Consider the following 25,088-nt stretch of genomic DNA (forward strand, 5'->3'; position numbering starts at 1 on the left):
TTTCGGCCATTCTCTGTGCAGACACCATCACACTGGCCCTCTAGGGCTTTACAACAATCACACCCCCTTATCCCACCATCTAGAGCCTTAAGAAATGCATTGGGGAAACTGAGGCACACAGACAGTATTCAGAGAAAACATTAAGCACATTCCCACTTCGTAACACCTGTATACGACCAGTTACATACTTTGAAGGGGTGTAAAATAGTCAAGTATCGTGCTAAACAAAATGATACTCCAAACTGACCACCAAATTTAAGTTGCATGTTTTTCCCCTCAGGTGAGGGTTCTGGGGTGGGGCTGGGGATGAGGGGTTCACAGTGCAGGAGCGTGCTCGGTGCTGGGAGTGCAGGCTTTGGGGTGGGGCAGGGCTGAGGATAAGGAACTTGGGGTGCAGACAGGCTGCCCCAGGGCTAGGGCCAGAGAGGACTCCCCATCACCACCACTGGCAGCAGCAAGCTCCAGGGGAGGGACCCCTCCTCTGCCCCCCTGCCCCCACAGCACGCTCACTCTGCACCACAGTCACTGCACATGCTCGTAGGGCCCCTCTCAGGTCCAGAAAGCTCACTCACCTCCTCTATGATGGGTACTGGATGGGGTGGGGGGTTGCCATCACAGGTGGCCTTCCATGTTGCTGCCCCTCACCATAACTTCACTGTGGATGGGGGATGGGGCTGCCCCTTCCCCAGCATGGGGCAGGGGCGGGGGCGGGGAATCATAGGGTCAAACACTCACAGAAGCCCCAGCAGCTGCTAAGGTGAGTGATGTCCGTCTCCTGGCCGGAAGTCCCCTTCGTGTCTCCTCCAGGTAGCGGGAGAGGAGGGCTGGCAAAAACGGCAGGGTCCCCTCCCTCCTGAGGTGCTACAGCAGCTAGCACTGCTCTTATGCTGTAGCCCTTAGGCGGCGGCAGCAGCAGCAGCAAGGGAGAGAGACGCGCGCTGCGCACTCTTTACGTTCAGGCAGGGAAGCTCCGGGGTGGAGGGGGGGAAGCTCCAGCCCTGGCGGCGGTGGGGGGGGTGAGAGGCGGGGGCGGGGGCGGGGCGCTCCAAGCAGGGGAGAAACCTAGCTCCAAATATTGGTGGAGCAGAGCCCCTGACTGAATATTCCTGGGGCTAAAGCCCCAGGAGCCCATATAAGTTGGCGCCCATGTTGGGGAGGTCCTCACCTAACCATCTCTCTCTCTCTCTCCCCCACTCCTAGTTGGTGGAGGACAGGGCCCAACAGCTCGGCTTCCTCCATGCTGTTCCACGTCTGTGCTTCTTGGCACAGCAGCAGGGGCTGGACACTCTGGAGCCCCAGGTCTCCAAAGCAGCCCTCGTGGAGAGCATTGCGGTGAGTAGGACCCCGTGTCTGGCCCCTGGGTTGAGGAACCCAGAAATGGGAGGAAAAGTTGGTGGGGCCAGAGGGGGAAGCAGAGGACAGTGGTTCCTGGGGCTGAGGGCTGGGGAGCAGGAAAGGGAGAGCTTCTGACACCGATCGGGAGCTGGCAGTGGGGGAGTTGTAAGGCCGTGTCTGCATCAGTCTATGAGCATTGGTATTTTCTTGAAATTTGTCAGACCAACCTAACTAACACCTAACCCACATTTGAACCTCTTTTCACACTCTTGCTCATTCTCAAGGTCTGTTTGCCTCCAGACAGATCCGTTGTCTTTCAGAACAACCTTGCTCTTTCTGTCTGTTTCACTCACTGAGGTGTCGGAGTAAACACTCACCTTCACTCTATTCTCAGACAAACACTAATATTAACTGTTTGCTACTGATTTGTGGAGTGGAAGATGCCATTTCTGGGGGATTGTTCCCAAGCTGCAATACTTTGTGTTCAAACATCTACCAGCTTCCTTGGTGAAAAATAACACCAGGTTTCCTTGCAATATACAAGAAAGAAGGAATTCTTCTTCGAGTGATTGCTCATATGCATTCCAGTTAGGTGTGCGCACGCCGTGTGCACGTTCGTCGGAAGATTTTTACCCAAGCAACACTCGGTGGGTCGGCTGGGTGCCCCCTGGAGTGGCGCCGCTATAGTGCCAGATATATACCCCTGCTGACCCACCCGCCCCTCAGTTCCTTCTTACTGCCCGTGTCAGTCGTTGGAACAGTGGAGCGCGGCTTAGCTGACCTCCACTTCCCTAGCTACTCGTAGTTTCTCTCGTTAATTCTTGTATATATAGTTCAGATTTATATAGTTGTAGTCAACTTTATTCGTTTGTAGTATAGTTAGTGTATATAGTTCATACTATATATATGAATGGGTCACAACCTTAGCCCAACCGAAGGCACTGAAACAAACTCAAATGATGCTTCAGCTTCCTCCCTCAGCATCACAAGACCAACACAAAGAAAACTCCCGAGGAACGGGGCTCTGAGCATTGCCAGGTTGTGAGTTCCGTGCCCTCAGAAAGCAGCCAAAATGCTCGAACCCCCACCCGCTTCTCTTGGACCGCTGGCAACATGGTGTTTGCACAGGAGCCGCAAGCCTGTCTTTGTCTATCCCGGCCCCTTCCCCCCAAATGCTTTCATCGGACGCTGGAGGGACTTAAGGACCTGCAGGTTCCCGCACCCACCTCCTAAAGCAAACAGTCCTTCCCTTCTCTGACATTCCTGGAGCCGCACATCCTTGGAAGAGTTTTACCCCAGGGGGTTCTGATTCCCTGTGAAAAGATGTGTCTGGCGGCCGGCGGGGAACTGTCTTCTCTGCCCCCTCTTTGGGCGCTGAGAAGCTTTTTCTGAGAAACAGCACCTCCTCCTGGTGGGAGAATCCTAAATTCCACCCTCCCACCCAGGTTTCTCTGAGCAGCTGCTAGATGATTTTCCCACTTCTCTGGTCTAGACACCAGCATCTAACTAGCCTTGGAACGGGCCCTGTTTGCTAGCTGGAGAGCGAAGGAACCAGGAAAGAAGGCAAATGTCAGGAAACGAATCTCAGCACGCAAAGAAACTTCCTTCGCTCTTCTTTTGCACTGTCTGTGCCTTTGCTACCCCTTGCGGCCTAGCCCGACTAGCTCAGTTGGTAGAGCATGAGACTCTTAATCTCAGGGTTGTGGGTTCAAGCCCCACGTTGGGCGTTTCATCTTGCACTCTTCGACATCACTCTCTCCCTTAGAGTCTCAGAGCATAACAGAATCCACTCTTTGTCCTCTCAACCAGCTGAGGGGGTCTCAGACCTTTAGTACATCATGAAGACAAGACACATTGACAATTCCATGGTCCTAAGAGAGTTGAGTCTCTTCTAGCCCAGGCAAGAGAGGGAAAAAATAACCTTTCAGAAGCTGATTGCCCCCCTCCCCCTAAGCAGCCATCTAGAGCTTCTCTACTTATTTCTATATCTTCGCCAGCGCTCAGTAGTTGAGATAACTGCTTCTTTCTCAAATCCTCCACCAGCCCTCTTCATTGGGATGGAGATTGCTTAAGGCTGACGATTCCACCACATCTTATTCATCCCTCGTACATTTCTGTAAGCCCATGGAGAGTAAAACAAGACAGTAACAAAACTGTTTTAAAAAAAAAAAGACATAGCCTCAATGCATAACAATACTGGAAATTGTCTTAATATGTTTTCTGTTTCTTTTTCATATCAGTGCTAAAAATAGGAAGGGAACCGTAAGGAAACGAAGAGCTCAGAGCTTGTGTTAACCTCCTTTGAAGATGAACGAATGGCCTCAGTTGGACAGAAAGTAGGCCTAGAAAGTTATGCCCAACCCCACAAATGTCATCTCCCTGGTTGTCTAGCGGTTAGGATTTGGCGCTTTCACCGGCCCGGCTTCGATTCCCAGTCAGGGAGTTACACTCTTCCACAAAAGTCTACCTCACCTTCCTTGCTTGGAGTTCAAGTGGAAGAATGCAATTTCCTGGCTTCTTTCAGAATGCTTGGAAACTCTTTGGAGGCCATGGGGAAAGCAAAGCTTCCAACTACTACAATATGGCTATCTGCCCCTTAAAGCCCAGCCTCTGCACCCTTTTACACAAATACACTTACTTGTGCAAACAATTTAGTTTTTCCTTCTTACCGAGCCTAACCTAAATTAGAACAACATTGCACTTTGACCCAAGATCTTTTTCTTTTCTTTTCACTTTTCTTGGTGAAACCAAACCAAACCAAACAGTCATTTTGGGTCCACCAAAATATTTCACTAAATATAATATTCATCCAAAAACCTTTCACCCAGCGCTATATACAAGTCTTTGGAAGTAACACCCATTCAGGCTCCAAACTCTTTTGCAAGATTTCCAGAAGGGCTCAACACCCTGAGTGCTGAGCTAGTTTGGGAAAAAAACCCAAACAAGGCCGGTACCGATTGTGAGTGCTGGCTGCTTGACTCTGTGGCCCACCGTGCGGGAGTTTGAGGTTCTCATTAAGCTAAGTGTCTCTATTCTGCCTCTGTCCTAGTGTCCATCTAATAAGTGAGGGGGGAGATTAGAACACCTCAGAAGGCACAGGGTTGTAGGAAACCTGAAACTTTAGAGGAGGGTGACGGTGTCTAAAAACCAGATGTGATGTAGGTTTTGAAAGCAAGATGGCATGGGCCCCAGCAGGCAACAGCACCCCTGGCCCTCTTCTGCTTCCCAAAGACTTTGGCCGCAGCAACAGCCCTGGGAAAAGCCCTGGCCCTCCTCACCTGCCCTTGCCCAGCAAGACGCCTTTCCGGGCCTACACAGCTCCTCACACAACACCCGCCTGGGACCTTGCCCTCACCTACCAGCTCAGCAGCACCTTTTTTCCTCTCAAAACCTCCTCTTGCCACCCTCCCCCTTCCACACTTCAGACTCACCTCATCACAAACTCACCCACGGCCCCTTTGGCTTCTCAAGCGCCTCTGGAGGGACGCAGCTTCCCAGGCACGCAGATCCTTCCCTTCAACGCGCACTGGACGGACATTCGAAACACAGCCCTTTCCAGGAGGGAATGCGCCGCTTTTGGACCCTGGCGCCCAGCAAGAAGTCCTGGGACTCTTTTTCTGACAGATGGACCCCACTGACTTGCCTTTACCAAGCAGAAACTAAGGACCGGCTGATGGCTCTCTTTGCAAACGGACGCCATCAGACTGAGCCACGAGGCGTGCTGCAGGCTAGCCCCCTCCCCACCAAAAAGCAGTGCTGTGACGCGGATTCAAACCGAGGTTGCTGCGGCCACGGCGCAGAGTACTAACCACTATATGATCACGGCCAGGCGCTGGGGGCGCAGGCAGCAGCCCAGTGGAAAATGCTCAGCTCTGCGCTCTCGGGGCGGCCACCTACCTCGCCGGCATCACAGGTATTTCTCAAGTCTCCCCATTACAATCACAGGTCAAATGCTGAGCAAAGGAAAAAAGACAGGAAGCCAATCCCATGCCTGTCCCTTTTTCTGTCTTCCTCCACCCCTGGACCAAGTCCCTCCCCGTTTGTCTGGGCCATTGTCCTCATGGCCCTGGCCAGCCTATTTCCCTTTGCCGCTCTGAAACGTGCCCCCACGTGCAGGCCCCGGGGGAGGCTTTGGCTAGGGCCAGCGTGTCCTTGTGAGGTAATTGTCTCTCTGGAGGTGAAAGTCATCAGTGCAGGGTGCGAAGGGAAGTGGCCGTCGAAGGAGAATGCAAGGCATGTGGCGGACAGGCCAGGGATTTCTTTGTCCCCCCTTCAAAAGGGGTCACCCGCCCCGTCAGGGAATCGAACCCTGGTCTCCTGCGTGACAGGCGGGGATACTCACCACTATACTAACGAGGAAAGGGGCATGGTGAGTGGCCCCAGCTCCCACAGACCAGCTATGGTCAGCGTACACCTACACCGTCGCATGGGCTCCAGCAGGCAACAACACCCCTGGCCCTCTTCTTCTTCCCAAAGGCTTTGGCCGCAGCAACAGCCCTGGCCCTCCTCACCTGCCCTTGCCCAGCAGGACGCCTTTTCGGGCCTACACAGCTCCTCACACAACACCCGCCTGGGACCTTGCCTCCTTAGATAAAGATTGTAACTCTATGAAGTTAAGTTTTAGTCACTAGAAAGCTTGTTTTGTTTGTTTTACTTGTAATGATATATGTGCCTTCTGTTCTTACTGATTATCATGTAATCCTGCCTGCCCGTCCCGGGTCCAGCGGGCCGGGGGGGCGGCTCCTGCCTGCCCAGCCCCGGGTCCAGCGGGGGGTGGGTGCGGCTCCTGCCTGTCCGGCCCCTGGGTCCGGGTCCAGCCGGAGGTGGGAGGAGGGCGCGGCTCCTGCCTGCCCGGGGCCGGGTCCAGCTGGGGGGGGTGGGCGGCTTCTGCCTGCCCGGGGCTGGGTCCAGCTGGGGGGGGGGGCGGCTCCTGCCTGCCCGGCCCCCCGGGTCCGGGTCCAGCCGGGCGGCGCGGCTCCTGCCTGCCCGGCCCCCGGGGCTGGCCCCGGGTCCAGGTAGGACGGTAAGGGAACAGGGAGGGTGTGTTGGATAGAGGGCAGGGGAGTTGGGGTGGGGGGAATGGATTAGTGTCGGAGCGGTCAGCGGGCAGGGAACAGGGGGATTGAACGGGGCAAGGGTCGGGGGGGAGGCAGTCAGAAAGGAGCAGGGGTTGGATGGGGCAGTGGGGGGGCAGTTAGGGGTAGGGATTCCAGGGACAGTCAGGGGACAGAGAGAAGGGGTGGTTGGATGGGGTAGGGGTCCCAGGGTGCCATCAGGAATCAGAGAAGGAGTTGGATGGGGTGGCAAGGGGCAGTCGGGACAGGGAAGGGGGTGGATAGGGCATGGGTCCTGGGGTGGGGGCTGTCAAGGAACATGGCGGGGGTTGGATGGGGCAGGAGTCCCAGTGGGGGGCATGACCCCTCATGGGGTGAGGAGGAGGAGGAGGAGGAGGAGGAGGGAACCGGTTGTTAGCATTTTGGCAGCTCATCACTGGTGAAAAGTATCAAGTAATGCAAATCCTCGAAGGAGCCTGTGCCAGAAACCGGGTGGTGCAGAAACCACAGCCCCATCCCCACCTCTGATCCACCCTTGGCTGGCACTAGATCATGCCCCCTGTGCCCCCAATCGGCCCCGTGAGCCCTGGGGGGCAGGGAATAGCCATGGTGCTGGGCCCCCCATCCAATTGAAGTATTCAATGTCACAGTGACCCAAGGTGTGTGCACAGAATGGGGATGGGGTGTGTGGGTGTCAAGAGTGGGGCTGGGGGGAGCGAGAATCAACACTTTGTCATGGGCAGATCATGTTGGTCCCAGGGTAATTTCGGGGGGCTCTGATTCCCCACTCAGCCGGGGGGCTCCCCTCTGGGCTGAGGAGCCCTGGGGTGGGGCAGGTGCAGGGGCTGGGTGTGTGTGTCAGGCTGGGGGAGCTGCCTGGGCAGAGGGGCTGGAACCAGGGGCGGCTCCAGGCAGCAGCACACCCAGCGCGTGGTTGGGGGGGGCAAGCGGCAGGGGGGGCTCTCTGGTCACCCCGAGGGCAGCAGGCACCCCAGCCCCTCCCCCACTCTACCCCCTCGCCCCCTTCCCCTCCCAGAGCTGGGGGAGAACCCAGGAGTCCTGGCTCCCAGCCCTGCCCCTCCCCCGTATTTCCATATGGCTCCATCCAACAGCCCCGCCCCCGAGTGGGGAGAGACGAGGCCAAGGGACACGCGAGTTCCCGTCAGGAGCCGGAGGGGGCGGGGCCGGGCTCTCTGCGGGGCGGGGATGAGGAGTTGCGTTGGGGGGGGAGGTGTCAGGTTGACCCAGGGACCCGCCCTTACCTGGGCTGGAGAGGACGGAGGCGCCCCGGGGCAGGCTGGGAGTTGTAGTTCCTGGCTCGTCTCAGAGCGGAAGTGATGGGCAGTTGCTCGGGCAACGCGCCCCCTCCCGGTGCACTCTGGGAAGCGTAGTTCTCTCTCTCTCTCACACGCGGCCTCTATTGGAGGAGGGGCCGTAACTCGTCACTTCGCCGCGCCCCTCCCCGCTCCCTAGTTGAGAGCGCGGGACAGGGACTCGGCGCGTGGGGGGAGGCCCCGGTTCCCTCGCCCCGAGGCTTCACTGAACCCCCACCCAACCCGCGCGCGCTGCGGCCGTTGGGATTCGAATCCCGCGTGGGATCCGGGCTGGGGGGGGGCGCAGGGCAGAGGCAGCGCGGAGTGAAAGGGCTTCACCCCCCCCCAGCTGGGCCTGGGGGGCAGCGGGGGGGGGGCTGAGCTGCCTGGGAGCAGCCCCACAAGCGGCAGCCTGGGGCCGCGGGGCCCCTCAGCCCCCCCCAACCTGCCCCCGCAGTGTCCCCCCCCCGCTGTGACCCTCCCGCCAGCCCCGCCCCCGGCGTCCCCTCCCCCACCCTGTCCGCTCTGCCCGGCCTTTCCCTTCGCCCCCCACTCCCCACTTCCCTGGGGGGAGGGAGAGCTCAGTGGTTTGAACATTGGCTGCTAAACCCCAGGTTCTGAGTTCAATTCTTGAGAAGGCCCCTTAGGGATCTGGGGCAAAAATTGGTCCTGCTAGTGAAGGCAGGGGGCTGGACTCAATGACCTTTCAAGGTCCCTTCCAGCTCTAGGAGATTGGTATATCTCCAATTATTACCTTTATTGCCCCGACCTCCTCCTCACCACTCCACCCTCCTCCTCCCCCTCAGTGTCCCACCCATAATTGCCTCCAGCCCATTTCCCCATGGCTGGGCCCCACTTTCCCATCCCCACACCAGCCGAGTCCATCCCCAGGGTGTGAGGTTCCTCAGCTCCAATCTCTGCTGCCCCCCAACCTGCCAGGTTCCCCTTTTCAGCCACTGTGGGGTCCTCCAACCCACCCCCACCCATCCACTCTGGGCTCTCTAAATCCCACCTTCCCACAATGCACCTTGGTAACCCCACCCTCCTCTATCCCTAATCCCCCTAGTCTGCGGTCAAGAACCGGGGCTGGGAGTGGGGCTGTTGCTTGCTGGGGAGAGGGGTGCAGACAGGGGTAAGGGGGTCGAGGCCAAGCTGGAATCCAGGGGCCCAGGCTGAGAGTGGGGTTGGGGAAGAGCTGGGGCAGAGTGGGGCTGAGTGCTGCTCCCTCCATAGGGGCTGGCTCAGGCCCTGAGGTGCCCCCATGCATGTTCCTCTGTGTCCCCCTAGGAGTCATGCCCCACATTTTGGGAACCACTGAACCCTACTCGCTAAGCAGGGGCTAGTGATGCCAAAGCCCAGGGAAAGGGAGAACAAGCGCGGGGCCCCTAGCACTGGAGCCATGTGAGGGGCTGCAGGAGCGGGGCAATGGCTGGTGGCCCAGGGAGTTAAGGGCAAAGGGGGCACAGCAGGGGCAGGAGTTAGGGGTGAAGGAGGTGCAAGGGCTGGGAGTGCAGGAGCTAGCGGTAAAGGGGGAGGGGAATCGTCCAGGGGCAATGGGGAAGTGCCAAAGTACAAGCTTTGCCCAGGGCACCATTTTCCCTAATGCTGGACTGAGCAAACAATTGGAAATGACCCTTCAGTGAGACCAGAACCATCGTGTAGAAAAGCCCCTTTGTTAAGTGTTGGTGGCTGAGGGCTTAGGGAGATGGGTTAAACAATAACAGGCATTTTTCTGTGGAGGTTTGATTCTTGCCTGCTAGGCAAGGCTGGGGTGTGGTGTCTCCATGGCTGTACTTTCAGTGTCTGATCTGCCACAGGGAGCCAAGTCTAGACATATTCAGAGGTTCTATGCCAGGGTTTCTCAAACTTCCTTTCACTGCAACCCCCTTCTGCCAAAAAAAAAAAACTCACTACATGGCCCTGGAAAGAGGGATCAAGCACCAAGCCCCTCCCCACTGAGCAGAGGCAGGAGAGACAAAGCCTGAGCTCTGCCCCAGTTAGGGGAGGGCAAATCCAGAGCTTGAGGGATTCAGCCCTGGGTGGTGGGGCTCAGACTTTTGGCTTCAGCCTCAGGCACCAACAAGTCTAATGCCAGCCCTGGCAATCCCATTAAAACAGGGTCACATCTCACTTTGGGGTCCTGACACACAGCTTGAGAACCACTGCTCTATGCTGATGGGAGAGAGTTTTCTGTGGGTGCAGTTAATCCACTTCCCAAGAGGTGGCAGCTCTGTCAGTGGGAGAAGCTATATCGGTGGGTGTGCAAGCTGTGGTGTTTGCCACATTTAAGAAGTTTAATCAAACCCCATTTTTAAAACCACCTGTGGTCTGGGAATGGCAAAGGACCTCGATGAAGCAGGGTTTGTCCTTCAAAGTCCTGAAAATCACAATTCTCTATTCAGCTCATTGTGCTGGTATAGCTCAGTGGTAGAGTGGTTGATTGCAGCTCCAGTGATCTTCAGTTTAAACCCCTGTGTTCTCTTATAACCTTCTTTCCTTTTTTTAAAAAAAAGGAAAACATTTTCATTTCCATTCTCCATTCTGTTCAGGGGCTCCTCTATACGGGAGTGCTTGATATGAATGTAAACACTCAAGATTTCGCTGTCCAAATGCATAAAAACCTAGCAAAGCTGTCCATCAGCTGAAATCAGTTCCAATCCTCTAAGTGTCTAGTTTATGTTTTCATCAGTTAAACAAAGGTATCATATGAATGCACATTTGCAGATCCCTCTTCTCCAGGAGCTGTGTTGCGCAGAAGAACAAGAACCACATACAGCTGTAGTTCAGGAGTCTGATGACAAATGTTCTGAGGGCTGGAGAAAAATGCCTTCTAGTGAGCTATTGAACAAGCTCAACCTGTTTAGCTTATCAAAAGAAGATTGAAAGGTGACTTCATTGAAGTGTTGAAGGGCCTTAATGGAGAGAAAAAGATTGGGTATTAAAGGGCTTTTTAATCGAGGAGAGAAAGGCATAACAAGACCCAGTGGCTGGAAGGTGAAAAGAGACAAATTCATATTACAAATAAGACACAAATATTCAATAGCAAGGATGATTCACCACAGGAACAAGCTACCAAGGAAAGTGGTGGATTCACCATCTCCTGATGTCACTTAATGAAGACTAGATGCCTTTCTGGAATGTGTTTGCTCCAAAAGTAGCTATTGTGTCATACAGGAGGCCTGTGATATGCAGGGGGGTCAGATTAGATGCTCTAATGGTCTTTTCTGGCCATAAAGTTGACTAATTTCTGAAAAGCTGAATGTAGCATTGGGAGCAGCGTCTGATGTTTTCCTGTCTAGCCGGCTTGCTGCCTAGAACGAACGCTCCTTGAGTGGGGTGATCCACAGGGAGTAGCTCAAACCTCCACAGTGCCTGGCCAGGGGCAGGACATTAGCACAGCAAGGGAGGGGTGTGGCAGTGACATCACAAAGGCCTTTTGCAGGACCTCAGACTATTGGTCAAAGGTGGTGGGGAGGTGGTGACCTCACAGAGAGATGCTGACATCAGCCAGGCAGGACAGGGGTGAGGGGCCAGGGAAACCTCAGAGACCCCTGTGGCTTTGCTTCAGCAAGTCTCTTTCTCCAGGTCTCTCTTGGAGGACTGAGAGAGTATTCGGGTTCACGTACGTGAGCGCCAGGAGGAACCTCTTTTGAGTTTTCTCCTTCCCTTTTAGTGATTTTACTAGAAAACAGCCGTCCCTGTTTAGAAGGTAAGAGCCCCTCGAGGTTTGAAACCTGTTCGGTCTGATTCTTCAGGTGACAGTTGTATTCTAGGCATGGAAAACACGAGCTTAAGGAGGCAGAATTTTATTTCACACTTGGGATTATGTCCCATAGAATCACTGGGGACATTATGGTTTGTCCTTTTTGTTTCACCTTTTCCTCCATCCCTCCCTCCCTCCTTTCTCTTCATCTCTTGCTTCTTTTGTCCTTTCACCTGTTCCCCTCCCAACAGCAGGAACGGTGTGTGTGTGTGTGTGTGTGTGTGTGTTTTGCTGAGGAGTGCTCTGCAGCTCCCATTGTGGGAGGTCCACCCAAAAATGTGGGGCTGAAATAGTGCTTGGGCAGTGATCCCCACCGGTGACCTGGGCCATCCTTTGGGCTCTCTGGTGAGAACCCTCAGCCTCCCGTCCTCAGTCTCTACCCTGATTGGCTGAGCAGGGGGTTATTGACAGGGAGGAGACTCAGGTCGTTGCTGTTCTCTTTTAAGACCAAGTAAATAAGTCATAACCAGTTCTATGTTTGATGAATTTTGCTGCTTCTCTGCATTAATGGTCTCTGAGCACCTCATGATTCTCTCTAACCTTGAAGTTCTCCTCAAATACTTGCTGAATAATTACTGTGCACTGTTGTTGGTCTGGAGCTCACCTGAGAGCACTTTATTCAGGTCATTCAGTGTTTGAAATTCACAATCTGATGGTTAGTATGAAAATCAGGGCTCTTGGGTCCTGTTCCCAACTCTGCCACTGGCTGGCTGTGTGACCTAAGACAAGTCAATTCTCCTTTCTCAGCCTGAGCTTCTCCCTCTTTCAAGTAGGGATAATAATGATCCGCTCCTACCTACCTCACGGTGGGTGGAGGATGGGGCTCCAGTGGAGAGTGTCACTAGGAGTAGTGCATAATATGAGGTGTCCTATCATGGTTACTCCGATCACATTATGACATAATAGAATAGCTGAAATAGTCTATTTGATTTGTATTTTTTTATTTTGCAATTGTTAAGAGCAGCAACTACTTAGCTCAGACTGAAGCATCTTATCTAATGTTTGTGATCTAAGTGTCTCCCCCTCTGTGTGTGATGAGACAATTTAACACACTCTGACAAACAGGAGATGCTTTTGTTTGGCAACAAAATATTTTTGCAAAGAACTTTCATCCCACTTGTTTTGATTTTGAGAAACAAACTGGTTTAGTCTGAAGGGGATTTTCTGACATTGAGCAGGTGCAGTGTGTCCCATGACACCCGCCCGCTATACAGCGGCCCCTGCTGAGGGCGCCCTGGCTGCAGCTGCAGCTGGTTCTGCTGGCGCCCTGTGGTTGCCCTCGTTCGGCCAGGTACAAGCCTCAGGTGAGCTGAAAAGAATCCTGTCCAACTGAGTCTGGCAGCTGCCATCATGTAGCCAGAAGTCCCCACACCTGCTGGGGAAACAAACCAGCCACCAGAAAGTGGTCCATTGTCTCACGCGGTGCCAGAGCCTGACACAGCGCCCGTGGGCAACCTTTGCTCTGCACATGCCGGCCGTGCACACGCTGGCCAGTTCCCATGAAAGATGTCACTGCACATCTCGGTACTTAAAAGGTACCTGTGCCACTGGCAGTGAGTTCTGGGGACAGTTGCTCACTTTCAGTGAATGTAACTGTATGTGCAGCTCTGTGCAGTCACATTTGATAGAAGTTTGGTAATTATATTATACAAGAGGGTCAGGTAAAGTGGCTACTACCACCACTATGTTTTGTCCCCAGAAGCCTTTACAGACATTCTGAGGGGAAATGGGCCCTTTGCCCACAGAAATGGTCTATAGGGGACGGCTGCAGGCAGCAGATGGAGAGATAATCTCATCAAAATGATTTGACTCCTGGGTAATGTAAGCAAAATCACTAAAGGAATGTCCGGGGTTTCTATTGGAACTTAACTTGCCTGCCCCTGCCTGGCTCTGGTTGTACAAGATGGACGTGTAATCCGGGTACAGTTGTGTAAAAAAGAGTAATTGCAGTGCAAGGGATGTTAGGCAAAGGAGAACTTTGTGTGTGATGATGTAAGGTTTTAAGGACCTAAACTGACACTCATGGTTTGTAAAACTCTTGTTTTGAAGGTTTAAGATGAATTGGTTTGGTTCTGCTTTTTTGGGATTTTTATATAATGCCTCTGAAAATCCATTTGAATCATTCAAAGTGGCAAAACTGCCAGACACCTTTTGCCAGACACAGGTAACTAGTGTTGTTTGGGTTTGGTATTTAGCATTTAACCCTTAAGGTACCTCACTACTCTATAAAGTTCAAGACCAAAGTTATGGCTGTAGTAAGGGGCAGCCAGAACCAGAAGGATGAAGAAAGAAACATTGGTTGGACAGACGGACGGATGGACAAACCGAATAATTAAGCCTCTGTTTAAAAAAAATCCACAAAAACGCTTAAAAACATTAAAAGGAAAAAAGGGGCAAAATGTTTCCCCGTTTACCAAAATACCTCAGCCTAGCTCTGCCCTTGGGGTTCGGGGGGGGGGGGGCACCGATAGCAGGGTTTGCCTAGGGCGCCAGGTGCTGGCAGCTAGTCTAGGGCTGCCCCTGCCCAGAGGCCTTTATTCCTCCAGCCTGCAAGGACAGAGGGGGTGTCAGGAAGTTGCCCCTTCAATCCCACTCACAAAACCCCTTCTGAGGAAAGGCAAAATCCTGAAGAGAAAAAGTGACATCAAGAAGGACTCCAGAGACAGAGCTTTTTAAGACCTTGGGGAGTAGTTGAGTGTCTAACCAGTGACTTGAACCCTGGACGCTCAGATTAAAAGTCTGATGTGCTGCCAACTGAGCTAGCCAGGCTCACAGAGAAAATAAGTCAGTTCATGCAGAGGAGAAGCTATGGAAGAAAAAGAGAGCAGGAAACAATAGAGGAAACCTGCTGGTCTCTCTCTCTCTCTTCCCAGCCCTAGCCCTGGCCTGCTCCTCCCGCCAGCGCCCTGAGGCATTTTGCCAGCACCATGCCCCAGTCAGCTCCTCCCTCCCCAAACGCTGGCAGGCCCAGCTCAGGAACCTGGCCGCTCTTACAGCCGCCTCTTCCACCCTGACCAAGAGGGAGGAGGATTGAGTCTCCCTCCCTCAGGCCTGTGCTTCAGCATTCCTGGGGAAAGACCAACCCCGCCAAAGTGACTTTGGGCCAGTAGGTCAACCAAGAGGGCGGCCTCCTGTGCCTGGCTGCAGCCCAGCTGCAGAACTCCGAGTAAACCCAGAAGACAGCCCCTTTGGTTGACCTACTGGCCCAAAGTCATGTTGGCCATGTTGGTCTTTCCCCAGGAATGCTGAAGGGTGGGCCTGGGTGGGGGTGTGTGCGCAATGTCACACCCTCCTCCTGAACTTACTGCCAGAGGCTTGGACACTGTCCATGGTAGAGGCGGTACACCTAAAATCCCTGCTTGTCTCTGGTCACACCCCCTTTCAGTACCTTTAAATGTATGATGTCCTACATGGGTGGTCTAGCAAGGTATAGGGTTCCTGGTCCCCGGCTGCCTGAAAACATGTTGGGGTGTGGTATTGCTAACAGAGTGCAGACAGCAATATCTGTTAACGTGTAGGTGTCTTGGCATTTAGCCACCAATGGCATAAGGCAGTGTGCCTCAGTTTCCCCTCCCACACAGCAGCATAGGCCTGTTATGCTTTTGCTGCTGTGCCAAGCTTCCAGCCTGTTTACAGGTATGATATGAAAAGAAACAATTCTTGTGGGACTGTCTTGTCACCATCCCTAGCATGTATAAAAGTTTTTTTTTCCCCACAAAACAGGTATGTCCCACATCTTTAAAGCATTTACCACTAGTATTAACTCCTTGGGCTTGATGACGTAGCAAAAGACCCCCAGATTAACAGCAAATCTACGGCGGACAGGTTTTGTTCACACAATTTAGCTTGTTTAGTGTCTATTACATTTCCCAATTCCTTTGTGTACCCTCGTAAGTGCTCTGATGCAGATTGTTCTGCCTCTTTGGAGAAGGTTTTAAATTCAGGCATGTGTTTGAGGTGTTGGCAAGGAAGGGTGCACTGCAACCATGCCTGCCCTTGGCCCAAATCACACATTCCTTCAAAGCTTGTAAAGTCTTTTCCCCTCACCCACGTATCTAACAAATCTCTCATTTCATTTACATAAGCCACATTACTGAATCCAGATCCCCTCTTAAGACTCCTGAATTTAACCCTGTAGGTTTCAGGTGTCATCTGAAACTGTGTTAAAACTAGTTCCTTACATTTACCATAGTTTGTAGCATCATCAATAGGCATCTCATTCAATATGTCCATAGCTCTTCCATCAATTTGGCTACCAATGTGACCAATTTTTGATCACCAGGGATTTCACAGAGGTGCAGAGTCTCTCAAAGGTGATGAAATATTCAGCAATATCACTGGATTCATCATACTGTGGACATAGTCACTCCCATTTGTGGATTTTTGGGGAAGTGCAGCCAGCTGCTGGAGGGTTTTGTCTCTTCCACTCCATAACAGCCAGTCCATGCTTCTGGGCCTCAGTTTGGGCCTCTATTGCTCTGCCTCTTAACTCCAGGGCTCTTTTGTGAGCAGCTCCCTCCCTGGCTGCCTCTGCTTCCATAGCCCTTCTGTGCACAGGTGCCTCTGCTTCTTTGAGCTTCAATTGAAACTCCCGGTCCTTTGCCTTCTCTTCTGCTTCCAGTCTGGCCAGCTCTAGTTAAGTAGCTGCCTCACTGGTGGACATTTTCCTGCTTTCTTGTGCTGAGACACCCCCTCTGTAGTTCACTGAAACAGGGATGCCCTGAGCTCAGGGGCTTCTTAGTTACAGGGACTTTCCCAGCGCCCAGTGTTCAGCCTTTCTGGGCAGCAACTTGCAACCTGTGCAGTTCTAGCTTCTTCTGCTCTTCACTCTTCATTAGTTTGCTTATTTTTCTTTCCCTATTTCCCTTACCCGAAAGAAGCAAACAGAAAATCATAAACCAGTAACCACTTTGTCTGTTCTCCAGCCACCACACCCAACTCACTACCAGTCTCTCAAAGCAATCAGCTGTGAGTCTGGAGGTCAGGACTGGGATGGTAGGGGCTGTGGGTTGGGAGGGAGGGGCACTGACAGAGCTGAGGGAAGTCCAGGGGGCTGCAGGTCGGGAGTGAGGGGCACCGGTAGAGCTGGGGGAAGCCCAGGGGGCTGTGGGTCAGGAGTGAGGGGCACCAGCAGAGCTGTGAGTCTGGAGGTCAGGACTGAGATAGCAGGGGCTGCGGGTCGGGAGTGAGTGGCACCAGCAGAGCTGAGGGAAGTCCAGGGGGCTGCAGGTCGGGAGTGAGGGGCACCGGCAGCACAGTGACTGGGGAGCTCAGTGGGGGATCCCAGGGGGCTGCGGGTCGGGAGTGAGGGGCACTGGTAGAGCTGGGGGGAAACCAGGGGGCTGCGGGTCGGGACTGAGGGGCACCGGTAGGGCTGGGGAGAACCGAGGGGGCTGTGGTTTGGGACTGAGGGGCACCAGCAGAGGTGTGAGTCTGGAGGTCAGGACTGGTATAGCAGGGGCTGCGGGTCGGGAGTGAGGGGCACCAGCCATGCAGTGACTGGGGAGCAAAGTGGGGAGCCAAGGGGGCTGCGGGTCAGGAGTGAGGGGCACCAGTAGACCTGTGAGTCTGGAAGTCAGGGCTGGGATAGCAGGGGCTGCAGGTCGGGAGTGAGGAGCACCAGCCGCGCAGTGACTGGGAGCTCAGCGGGGAGCCCAGGGGGCTGCGGGTCGGGAGTGAGGGGCACTGGTAGAGCTGGGGGAAACCAGGGGGCTGCGGGTCGGGACTGAGGGGCACCGGTAGGGCTGGGAGTGAAAACTGTGCAGTTCAGAATGTGAATAGTGACCCCGGCTCCTTCCTGCACCTGCTCTACATTGCTCCACAGCAGCTTCTCCCCCTGCAGAGTCACCCCAGCACGGCAGTGCAGCCGCCCAGGGTTCAGCAGGGGCCCCTGGCAAGGACCGTGGGTGCAGCTAACAGCCCAGTGTGCCTGGCCGTGAGGCAGCTGTAAAAAAGCAACAGTCCCCCCCCAGAAGTACTTAGGCTGAATTCCTTAACTTTAACATCATGACCCCCCTGTAGAAAGCCACACGTCAGTTGTATTTTCACAGGGAGATGCAAAAATCAAGTGACACCAATTTTTAAGTTGAGTAAATAAAGTTGAGGAGATAGTTATTAACCTCCCAAAAATATACTAAAGATCCCGCAACATAACACCTGAAGGTGAAATATGAACAGAGACAAACCTTGTCAGCAAAGGCTCATTTCCCAAACGATCCTCAAAATGTTACTAATCCCCACCCCTCCTCCACAGGAGCTCTGTGCAGTGTAACTGTTCTGCAGGCAGCTTCCCATTCAGTGCTGTTGTGGGACATTCCCAGGCCTGGAAATGTACCAACGACAGAATTTGAAGAGCAAACCTGGCTCCCTGCACCAGGCGGGATTTGAGTGTTTTGTCCCCGTCACTTAGTGTTTATCAATAGCACAGATGCCATGGACAGGACTCCAGGCTCTGCTTGAGGGATCCTGGCACAGGGGCTGGGGGGGAGAAAGGATGGTAGATTCTGACCTGTGCTCTGGAGAGGAGGTAATAAGTGAACAGGTTTTTTAACTTCTCCCCTCCTCAGTGTCCCTGGGCTGCAATTCTACATTCCACAGGGCCAAATGAGGGGGTGATGCCATTTGGTTAATGAAAACCAGTGCTCCAGGTGAGGTTTGAACTCACAACCTCAGCATAGCTCCTCTCAGCACTGCCCTATAAGTACTGTGCGCTAACCAATTGTGCCACTGGAACACCTGTTAATTAGGATTCTCTGAGACTCCTAGGTTGATACAGGCGAGCGGTGACCCCAAAACATTCTCCATGGGGTTGAGAGCAGGTAGTGACAAGTGTTGTACTTGGTGGGGTGGATTCTTCTTAAGGGTTCCAGGCCCCATTTGACCCTTTTGTTCTTCCCTGTGTAATAACAGAGATGGTTAAGACTCAATGGAGAGTCTTGCTGCAGACCAACAGAGCTGAAGTCACTGATAACCAGCTCTAAGCATTAGTCCTGCTTTGGGACAGTGTCTCTCATGCAACGAACTGCCCAGTCTGCGCTAGCAGTGAGGCTCCCTCACTAGCAGGTGAAATCAGGGAGAGCTGTGTGAAGTGCAGGGCCCCAGGGGTGCCGGAACAGGGGGGAACAACACCCCAGGACTTTAAAAAATGGGAGGGCTCTGCCTTGCCACTTTGTAATGACCGTAAGGACGAGTGAGGGTGGGGAGGGGACGGAGAGCAGTGAGCGGGAGGAAGGGTCTGGGGGGAAGAGGCAGCGTAGGAGCGGGTCCTTGGGGAGAAGGGGTGGGGCAGGGGCATGGCATTGAGTGGCAGGGATGGGGCTACTGTTTGGGCTCTGGTGGCCACTACTTTTAGGGAGCCTGTTCCGCTCCTGGTGGGACCACAAGACATCCCAGAGCAGAGAGGGTGGCCAGCAGAGTGGTGACAGGGTGGAACGGCAAGTGGCCGGCAATGTGGCCAGACAGCGGAGGGAGAAAGGGGCTTTCCCCCCAGGAGGTGAGAGATGAACTCTGGGTTTTCACTGACCCATGGCAGCAGCTGTGGGTGAGGTGCAGTGAAGGGAGGGGCATATCCACTGATGAGCTGCCAAAATATTAACAACCGGTTCCCTCCTCCTCACCCCATGAGGGTGACCCCCCTCGACCCCGGGGACTCCTGCCCTGCCCCCCAGGACCCCTGCCCTATCCACCCCCTTCCCTGTCCCTTAACTGCCCCCTGCCACCCCTCCAACCCCTCCTCTTATTCCTGATGGCCCCCCCGGGACCCCTGCCCTATCCTACCACCCCTTCTCTCTTTCCCGACTGCCCCTGGAACCCCTGCCCCTGACTGCCTTCCACCGCCCCATCCAACCCCTGGTACTTCCTAACTGCCCCCCCCCAGGACCCTTGCCCCCATTCAATTCCCCTGTTCCCTGCCCCCTGACCACCCCCAGTCCTGACCCTAATCCACCCCCCCGCCCTCTGTCCAACATCCTCTCCCTGCTCCATGTCCCCCTTACCCTGCTGCTTGGAGATGGGGGCCGTGCCACCCAGAGTCGGGGCTGGGAGCCACGGGCGTTGGGCTGCAGTCGGGGTCCAGGTCGGCGTCGGGGTCCGGCCTGGAGCCTCACCGCCCAGCCGGAGTCGGGTCCGGCGCAGAGACGCGCCGCCCGGCCAGCCAGAGTCAGAGCCGGGGTCCGGCGCGGAGCTACGCTGCCCAGAGTCGGGGCCGGGGTCAGAGCCACGCCGCCCGCCCGGCCAGAGTCAGGACCGGGGTCCGGGTCAGCGTCGGGGTCCGGCCCGGAGCCGCGCCGCCCACCCGGCCAGAGTCGGGCCCAGGGTGCGGGTCGGCATCGGGGTCCGGCCCGGAGCCGTGCCGCCCGCCGGGCCGGGGTCAGAGCCAGGGTCCGGCCCGGAGCTGCGCCGCCTGCCCGGCCAGGGTCACAGCCGCGCCGCCCGCCCGGAGCTGCGCCGCCCGCCCGGCCAGAGTCGGGGCCGGGAGCCGGGTCGGCTTCGGGGTCCAGCCTGGAGCCACGTCGCCCGCCCGGCCAGTCGGGGCCAGGGTCCGAGTCAGCGTCGGGGTCCGGCCTGGAGCCGCCTGCCCGGAGCCGCGCCGCCCGCCCGGCCGGGGTCACAGCCAGGAGACGGCCCGGAGCCGCGCCGCCCAGAGTCGGGGCCGGGGCCGGGGGCTGGCCCGGAGTCCCACTGCCCGCCCGGCCAGAGTTGGGTCGGGGTCAGGGTCAGAGCCGGGGGCCGGCCTGGAGCTGTGCCGCCTGGCCGGGGACACGCCCCCCCCCCCCCCGCTTACCTGCAGGAAGCTGCTGCTTCCTTCTCAGCCCTCCCAGGCTTCCCGCCAATCAGCTGTTAGCGCGGGAAGCCTGGAGGGAGAGCCTTCAGAGGAGGAGGCAAAGCTGGAGCCAGGTGAGCTGGAACTGGGGGCAGGGCAGGGAGCTGCTGGAACCTTTGTTAAATTTAAAAGCCCTTTACAACAGGTTCTAGAAGGGTTTCTAAACTTAACAACCGGTTCGCGCGAACCGGTGCGAAGCTCACCACTGGGCACATCCAAAGAGCTTCTGGTGTCTGGATTTAGAAGCCCAAGGCAAAAGGCCACTGCCCAGCGCACTGTGGGTGGGTGTTTTGCTCATAGTGTTGTGTTATGAATCCTGATTGTGGTGTTTTCCCAAGTTAATACAAGGTGATTTTCCTCCTTTTTCTTAAAGCTTCTTTTCTACACTCAGTGCGTGGGGAAAGTATCACCTCTTAGAGGCACCCAGTGGCCAGGGTTAGTTTCCCCAGGTTACTGGGTGGGGGCTTAAGCAGATTGTGTGTTGTATTGTTGAAGAGAAGCCCCAAGCACCCAAACAGGGAATTGTAACTTCAACCTTCAGAGTAAGAGCCAGAGGTGCTGCCAGCTGAGCTAGCCAGGCCGCCTAAATGTATTAACCCCTTTCACCGTGTTGGTGCCATTAGGCATATCCCTAGATAACTCAGGAGGGTAGAAAAACCACAGTATTAATGAAGCTTTTCTGTACCAGGCCTGAATGGACCAAAGTTATTTTATGCTTGTCCAAAGTGCTTCCATATTAAACTCTGATTGAACTCCCAGGCTAGTATTGAGAATGGAATGTGTAACAGCTTCTTATCAGTGTAAGACACCAGAAGATAGGGCCCCTTTTTATTACTTGTGTTTAGTTTAGAAAGAGGGGAGGGGAGACAAGGTAATAAATTCAGAAGTAAACCAAGGTAACAGCCTTGAAAAGTTACGAGATAAATTGTTTGCTGTCAAGGATGATTTAACCTGTTTGATGTAATTGTTAACTATACACTATATGTACTATATAGGAGTGGGGAGGAGACTAGTGGGGGGTAATGAGGATGCCTTGTTGAAGTCATGTATAAGAAGACACACACAGCTTGTATCTGTGTGCAGGATTTGAGATTGTAAATATCTCCCTGGCACCTTACTTGGGCTCAAATAAACTTTTTCTGCATTCTCCACCCTGGTGTGATAATTAGTGCGACGCACACCGGGCAACGAACCACTGTTTGCTGCCTCAGGCCTTTTTGGGCCGGCAACAGTCTTGGCATCCCTGGGTGGGCTCGAGGCAAAATTGTGCCTTGCCCGGACTCCTCCAATGGCCGGTGGACGACAGTCACAGCCGATGCCAGCGCGCACCGGTGCTTTTACCGGGGGCCTCGGCAGGGACGTGTCAGACCGACCTTGGAAGGCACAACGGTGCAACGCACTCAGATAGTGGAGAAGCAGCTGCGGGCGACGGTGAGGAACCGGTCCTGTGGAAAAGGTAGGAACAGTTCAGTGCTGTTAACCTTTTGTTTGCCTGTTAAGACCTGGGGACGCCCAGTGTCTTCCCATAGGTATGGGGCAGGGATAGAGTACAGGCAGGGCACGGTGTATGCCCCCAGAATGCATTCTAGCAAATTGGAAAGTGTTTGGTTTGGATCCAATGATTAAGGATAAACTAAAAAGGTTCTGTACAGTAGACTGGCCTCAATATCAACTAGAGAGCCAGGAAAGGTGGCCACCAGAAGGATCACTTAATTACAACATGATCCTTCAATTACTTTTGTTTTGTTAGCGAATGGGTAGCTTTTGAAACTGTTTGTATAAAGAGCTCTTGTAAAAATCCCTCATCATATGCCCCAGAGCTGCACTGGGAGGAGGATTGTCCGTGGGAATAATGGTCTTGGTGTGTGTGTGTGTGTGTATACCAGTGTGAGTGTCTGTTACTGGAAGATGCCCAGATTAACCTGTGAAGCAAATGCTAATGATCAGGAGTAGTCTAACGCAAGCCCAGTAACTAGTGGATCTTTAGGAGATCCGACCCACGGTGGGCTGACTCAGCCTGGCATCGTCTGGCGAGGAAGCTGCCTGGGTCTAGGAATGTGTGAACCTATCTTCCCTCTCCCCCTTTCTTTCCGTGTGGGCTACTGACAGTCTGATCATCTCACTGTATGCAATCAGAGTAGCGGCTCCTCTCCCAGAGACTAGCCGAAGCTCTTTGCTGAAAGGAGGTGTAGAAGAGTCAGTCATCCTCGTTAATCTCTCCTGTGTGAGTGTCCTGTAGGGAGAGATTCTTAGTTTATGAGCCGCTAGCGCGGACAGGGCCCCCCTCTTTGTGTGTGTAAGTGGAAAATGGGGGAAGGGACAGTCTAAACATTCTACCTCACCCCCTAAGGGTACCCCAGCATAGTACATGTACGTACATTATGGTCCTGAAACCTGCAGGTATTTAGAGAATTGGAATCTTTACACGCGTGAAAATCCATCTAAACAATGTCCATTAGAAGGTATCTTCAATCTAGATAAGATCATATATCTCAGAGGAGCTTTTAATTACCAAAGGAAAAGCCTCTGACACAGTGTGAGCAATTCGTCTAGGAATGGGTTAATTTGAAACTCAGCTAAGCCCAGAGATAAAGAGAGCTGCTCTGTGTATTAGGTCAGACTATGTTAAGTACAAAGAAAAACTGCTTTTGGCCCCAGCTGGCTGTGGGAAAATATAGACAGAGGTAAATTAAAGGTAATATAAGTTACGGAACTGAGATTGCATTTGCAAAGCTTAACTGTTCAGTGAGGTTTAACAGTCTTTGCAATCCCAGAGTTGGTATGGCTTGGTGACCTGAACTGGAATCTCTGAAAGAGACACTGCAGGAGATTCCAGGGTGTAAAAGAACAGCTCTCCCAAGAGTGGAAGCATGTTGGAAATTCTGGACAAGCTGTATACAGAATAATCTCCTGTCCACCTATTCCCCTTCTCTGAATGTTATATACAGACGTGGTCAGTCTGGATATGTGTGAGTATTAAAGTGGCTTAAGGCTTGGGGAAGCTTTGGGGTTTGGTTATATGGTGTGTTTTATCCTTCCCCCAACGTCCTGCAGTAGATAAATTGGTAACAGATTTGTCACAGTTTGGTGAGTAATTGAGAATGGGGGAGCCCTATAGAATTTACACCATCTATTTGTTTTACCTTTGTTATGTTGTGTTTCTTTTGTTTGGAACTGTTGGTGTTATATGTTGAGGATTGCATGATTAAAGGTGAGCCTACTCTCAGCTGCAGTAAGTCTGAGAACTGGAAAGGGGATCTACCCCCAGTTGCAGCAGGACTGGGCAATAGAGTAGTTGGAGAAAAAGAACAAATATGTACTTGATAACTAGAATTGAGCAATTAAGAGCATAGATCATGACCCAGACAGCAACTCAAACCTGCACCCAGGGCAAGTTGCAGGTTTTGAGACAGGATTTCCAGTTAGGAAAGGAAGCCCTGGCTAAGCAAGTACCAGTCCTTCAGGGACTTGCCAAAATTTAACTATTTGTGCTCAGCATACACCGTAATAGCAGTGTGTTTGCTACAAGGGGAAATTAAATAATTAAACACCAGTGGGCCATGTGTTTTGCCCAGGTGGCAAGCCTCATAAGGGAGGACTCGGGTAGTCTTGTGAGTTAAAATGTTTTAGGGAAAAAGACCAGAAGGGTGGGGGCTAGTTGAGAAGCCAACCCCCCCCCCTTAGTTAAAACTGGCAGTGGAGCAAATTGGTGTCTAGGGAAAGAACGGTTCAGCTAGAAAAGAAGGATCGGGCCCAGGCAGGCAAGCAACAGACGGAGAGATTGGAAAACGGGTTGGAAACTTTTGAGGGTCTAGTGGAAGAAAGGAGTACATAGGTATAAACATGGGGATTTCAAATACCCAGGAGGATACTTGTAATAGTGATTTAAGTTGAGAAAAGTGGTTGTTAGAGAAAACAAGTGAGTGATTTTAAGGCAGTGTGAAAAGTTAACTCCATAGTTGCTGGAGGGAAGAGTAGTTGAACTTTGTAAAAATGCTAAAGAGAAAAATTCTTGGTGTTTTTGAAATGTTTGTAAATAAATTCAGGCAAAGAAATTATTAGATTGCAATCATTTGGTTATGACCCATTTAGTTGAATTATCTAAAAAATGTATATAGTGCTATGTAATTGAAATCTTATTAGGTTCTAAAGGCACTATAAGTGGTGATGTTTTCTTTCAGTGTTTAAAAGCAGGAGTTAAAAGTAAAGAGCAAGTCAGGAAGCATCTGTATTGATGCAAGTTATCTAACTGATAAAGTAGAAGTCACTGAGACCTAAGCTGCCTATGAAACATATATATGAAAATATGAGGTAATTCCCCTGTTTTGCCTGAAATCAACGAAGGTATTTGTATATTTTCAGTGATGATTGATTGCCCAGAAAGGGTAGACTTCTGTTTTTGTCTTTCAGATAATCAGAGAAAACTGATGCTAGCTGAACAGCATTCAACATACCATGCCTTTGATGGCACAGTAAAAATTATGTTTTGTGTTTTATGTTCTGTCTTGTGGTGTCTGTCTGGTGGCCAAAATTGTTTTGTTTATGGGATAGTCTGGATTGGAATACAGATACTTGTTTTGTTCAACTTGGAATACAAAGTGCTTGGATAAATTGGGAAAAATATGGTATACTAAAGCTTAATACATCTCCTTAAGTAAGAGAAAGAGAAACTTATTGGCCAAATCTTTTAATTGAAAATTGTTAGTAAAACTTGCATACTAATAGTTTTTGGAAGCAAGGACATGGAAAGTTAACCCACTCCCCATATTGTATTTGGATCCTTCTGGCTATCTCAGATTTCT

At 52.9% G+C, this 25,088-nt stretch overlaps 2 non-coding genes across 2 annotated transcripts; one reads left to right on the forward strand and one right to left on the reverse strand.

Moving 5' to 3' along the window:
• Positions 1 to 2,989: 2,989 nt before the first annotated feature.
• On the forward strand, positions 2,990 to 3,062 carry TRNAK-CUU. Its single transcript has one exon. It is a non-coding gene; the product is annotated as a tRNA-Lys (tRNA).
• Positions 3,063 to 18,104: 15,042 nt separating this feature from the next.
• On the reverse strand, positions 18,105 to 18,198 carry TRNAI-UAU. Its single transcript has 2 exons — positions 18,161 to 18,198; positions 18,105 to 18,140 (listed from the first exon to the last, which is right to left on the reverse strand). It is a non-coding gene; the product is annotated as a tRNA-Ile (tRNA).
• Between the last annotated feature and the right edge of the window lie 6,890 nt (positions 18,199 to 25,088).

This window comes from Mauremys mutica, unplaced genomic scaffold, assembly GCF_020497125.1.
Source record: "Mauremys mutica isolate MM-2020 ecotype Southern unplaced genomic scaffold, ASM2049712v1 001264F_np12_obj, whole genome shotgun sequence".
NCBI classification, from domain to species: domain Eukaryota; kingdom Metazoa; phylum Chordata; order Testudines; family Geoemydidae; genus Mauremys; species Mauremys mutica.